Source organism: Montipora capricornis, chromosome 1 (genome assembly GCF_036669925.1).
Source record: "Montipora capricornis isolate CH-2021 chromosome 1, ASM3666992v2, whole genome shotgun sequence".
NCBI lineage: Eukaryota > Metazoa > Cnidaria > Anthozoa > Scleractinia > Acroporidae > Montipora > Montipora capricornis.
This window is the reverse complement of record NC_090883.1, coordinates 15,327,806-15,332,805: the sequence shown is the minus strand read 5'-3', so window position 1 is coordinate 15,332,805 and position 5,000 is coordinate 15,327,806.

Here is a 5,000-nt window from a genome sequence, read left to right as displayed (position 1 = left end):
TAGGACTGATGCGCTCGTGATGGCATTTTCTTCTTAAGTTACATCGCACGTCAGCTATCGTCAGCGAGCGTGCACCCATTGGCAAATAGTAAATGATCAATTGGCCAATCAGAACGCGCATTTTATCCAATATATATACCTGTTTTTGAGCTCCTCCATGCCACAACAAAACAGATAGACGAGCATTAGCAGCCATTGAAGGATTACGGCACTTCAGCAAAATGGAAATTGCCATGCTAATTGAAGGAGTTGTTCTTTGTTTATGTTTTTGTTTGGGTCACCCCTTTGACTTGAGGATGCAGCAAGCAGGCAACTGTAAAATGTGGCTGCTTTCTCCTGTAGCTCATTCACAACATCTTGATTCCTTTAAGCTTATCATGCTTTCAGGTGATGTCTTGTTTAGTATAGAAGGTGTCTTTCTACTGCACAAGCCACAGCATTCCTCCTGAATTTGTTTTTCAACTTTTTTGACCACTCGGGACTGGAGTTCTTTAGAGTTCCAAACAGCATTAACAACACTTTCACTGGTTCCACACACCATATTTCTCATTATAGCAGCATCTGTGACTTCACTGACTTCTTTGTAAATTGTTTTTGATGGAAACTTCACCTTTACCTTAACAGAAATACAAATTCATGTCAGCCAAACTTCTTTGTTACTCCTGTGTCATTATTTTTTCTGAAACGTCAGTCGGAATGACGGAATTAATGACATGTTTATTTGTCAAGGAAAGGAATTGATGCTTGCTTTCTGTACTAACTATTACAGTGGGACTGCATCATGTCATTTGCAACCGTCCACACAAAATAGATTCTTAATTACCAATGAAAAAAAACTAAGGAACTACATATTCACAACACAACTTCATTTTGCAACCAAAATTTGAGAATATTACTTAAATTTTAGCATTTAAGACTTTTAAGCATAAAAGTCTTCCAGATCACTAATCTCCAACGTTTTAGCTCACGTAATTTATAATTGAGAGAATTTCCCTTCAGTGATTACTTTATCTACTCTCGTAACCATTTCTTGCAAAGATGCATACTGTTATTGTTAACATTTTCTACAAGATTTAAAAACAAAAAGTATTCAACATGTAAAAAAAAATCCTGAAATTTCTCACCTCGACAGATGACGTTACGGTCTTAGGCTTCACAGGGATGACTAACTCCTCGTGAAAGGGCATAGCAGCTCTACTGTTGGAATCATTTGACTGCTTCAAAATCCCTTTGGAACGTATCCAGAACGAAGATCCAGATGATTTCTTTGCATGCGGACTACACGTACTTGAAGATGCCCTTAGCCTATACCCTTAGCCTGAGACCGTGTGCTGTACTGGTTTTGATAGTGCTGCGGGAACAGATGGTTAAGTTTATGTTCATTGCTTTTCATTTGTTTGAAGTAAGACATGGAAATAGTATGAAGTCGCTGTTCAATAGTTGGTATATTGGCCATCTTTAAAGCATCAGCATATTTAAGGCACGGGAAAATGATTCTTAGTACATGTCTCTGTATTGCTTCTAGCTGAGCAATGAGATATCCAGTAGATGCAAAAAACCATGCAGGTGCTGCGTACTCGATAATGGATCTGATAGACGCCAAGTAAATGTGAATAAGTTCTTTGGGAGCTACCCCAGGGCGTTCAATGAGTCTAATAAAATATATACGTTTGGTTTTTTTCTTTGTGACAGTATCAACATGTTCATTCCATGTCAAATTGTTCGATACATGTACACAAGGTAGTTTGTAGGTAGACACACGTTCAAGTTTGTCATCCCCAATGGTGATTTGTGGGATGTCCGGCAGAACCTTTTGGAAGCATACAAGCATTTCTTAGATGTCCGCAAAATTCTAACTGGGGTTCGGAAAAAGGTGGCGAAAACTGCCATCAAAACAATGTTTTCACGCAATTATATTTTTACGCATCGCTGCGCCACTTGCAATCAGATGTCAGCTGTTAGATTTAATGTAAACAAACATGCAGACCTTCCCACGGGGCCCAAAACCGGTTTAGTGAGATATTTGATCCGGAAATTACATGGAAATGAGGTTGCATACTCCTGTGACCAGAGGTTATTTTTTTCTCCTCGGCACTTTGCGCCTCATTAATGCGGCTTCGCTGCGCATAATCACTATGGATAAGAAAAAAATTTCCTCTGGAACCGAGGTACATTTCTTCCAGCCCTGGTTTAAAATTTGATGTTGCCTGTATTCAAATGGTTTCCTGGTCCCTCCCTCATTTGCAACAGGGTATTATCCTTGGGACATGTTAGTCAGCGTGGACATCTCCTAGCAGTTCCTTTCAGAACAGAAGAGCATTTTAAGACTTTCAGGGGGTGTCATCTAGTAACCAACTCATTGTTGCCGGAACGACTGTGCTTTAGTATTGTCATTTTAAACTCTTTTATTAGCAGAGCTCCGTGTGCGTGGAGCACCATAGTTAAGAAAATATGGTAACCCATCGATGCAAGAAATCTTGGTTTTATAGCCATGACGTCATCAACCGTTCGTACGTCCACCCCTCCATGTATGCCAATGTGACCAGTATCATGCTAGTTTACAGCATACATCTTTCATATTGGACATCCATGTTTTGATGAATTGACACCTGTCAAAACAAGGTATCTGCTGACCATGTCGTGGGCTGAAGCTTAGAGCTCACTGAGGTCAGTTTTTTTTTTTTTTAGTTGACCACTGACCAGGTACTAGTTTTCGATTGAATTGCAGGCTCAACCCAGGTTAACTCACCTGAACATAAGCGAGGCTTCATTTTTCGCGTGCTTTCTGTTGCTCGACACTGCTACACGGCCATTTTTTATATCAACGAAAGTTCTTACACAGTCAATGTGGAAGACGGTTTTCTTTCTGCATTTTTCGCTGGTTTCAATCCAGTTTGACGTATCATGGTATCTGGTGGCTATGCAGTTATTCAAGTCAAGCATCGGCAGGATGTAAACTTAAAGCTAATTGATTATTTTTAATTTGCTTAGAGCTGCTTTTTTCTCTGTATTGCAATTTTTGGCATATCTTTAGAAGCTCTGATAAGGTTACATGATGCCTGGAGGACCTATGTCTAGAACAGAAACGAAAGGACTGAGTGAAAGAGAACGACAACGACATAACAGAATACCAGTAATAGCTCATACTTAGCACAAAAATTTTTTCCTTAGGCACGAAACCATTTGTTATTTTTACGGATGCGTTATTTAAAGTGAATGCATATTTTTAAAAGGTGGTTTAATCGGTTCTTCCTTTGTTCGGGAATGAAAATCGAATTTTTATTGTCAACTAGAATTAAATAACAATTATCTGTACTCTTTTCAACATAAAGAAAAATTTGATTTGTCTGTTTGTTTTCCTCTAAAATGCGAGCGAACAAGTGCTTTTTAATTCGTTTGCCCAACTGGTTTTCATTGAGCCTCAACAGTGACAAGAAGTCAGTTCTTGTGTTTTCAGAAGTTTGTTTAAATCACCCAAACGTTATTTAAGTGTTGGAGCAGATCGTGTTTGAAGTTCATCCGATTCTTGTACCAAGCCAACCTGGCATGCTTCAATGAAATACATGAAAATGTGAATGATCTTGTTTTCAGAGATAAAGTGGAATAAAGTACATCAGTAAAACTCTTCTTTGACGTTGAAATGACAAAGTTGTTTTTATGGCTTCTAATTTTAGCATGATTCCTATTTGCTGGCTATTCACAGTTGCCTCTGAAATGGCTTTTTCGCCTTTTCCATTCCATCGCTGAGGGTCTGCTTGTTTTCTTTTAAAACTCAATCGGTTGAAGAAAAAATAATTGCCAAACTGGTGAATTGCAAAGTAAATTTCACTGGAAAAACCAATGTCGCACTTATTGATTCCTGATTCATGCCATATAGGTTTTTCGCGTAAAATTTACAGTGGAATTTACAGTGGAATTCACTAGTTAGGCAGTGAATTTTTCGATAGAAAAAAGTACAGGAAATGATTTAATTGTTTAAGCAGCAACCGGAAACAGCAAAACGCGGACAATTCCAAACCTTTTTTTTTTCACAAACGCTACAGGCAGTAAGAATAAATAACCAGGGAGCTCCGCTTTTAGGCTTGGCTAAATCTACATATTAGAGGATAACATATTCTGCATACTTCATTCCTCAACTGCAAGCACTTTCATAAGTATGCATTCAGGAGTCAGCATTTCCTTTCAGAATGAAATCGCTTTCTGCGTTTAAGGCCAGCCTGACATAACAGAGTATGGAATGTCTGATGAAACTATACAGTATTTGTATGTTTACTAGCCTCTGTGATATTGATGGGGAAGGAAAAGCGAATTAATTTACATTAAGGTTAATATTGCACATATGAACAGTATAATTTCAATAACATTATCTGTCTCTTTTGTCCACATTTACAACACCTTATAAATTACATTTTAATTAGATTGGACATTACAACACGTGTGTTAATTCACATACCATTTCCTCTTCTGTTCTTGAAATTCTATCAACGTTTCTTCCAGAACTCTTTTGAATTCGGAAACACTTGGTGGCTCTTAAAGAAACATTGTTTTGTGATAAGGTTTGCAATGAGGGACAAGATGTTAACAATTATTAATTATTATTATTGTTCAATCATATTCTCAAATCCCATAAGCATGAACAGATAATAAATATTGTTTGACTATGAATGATGATATTGAGAAGAATGTTTACTTGAGGTAAAAGTCGTACTTCAATGAAATGGTAGTGTCAATTAAGAAGGTTTGAGCCCACTCATTCCTACGTTACTCATTAATCCAGAAGCAATTACCTGTTACATCTAATACAAATATTACGCTTTTGACAATCATGTTGACCACCATTAATGTGTAGATAGAATAGCAAGGGTTGAACATATAATATTGTTGTCAAAATGGATCATTTTTGAAATACATTACCTGTAATCTTTCGCCAAACCTTTTTGGCAACCATCGACATTGCAAACTACAGCCACCATTCCTGAACTGCTGTGATGTTGTATGGC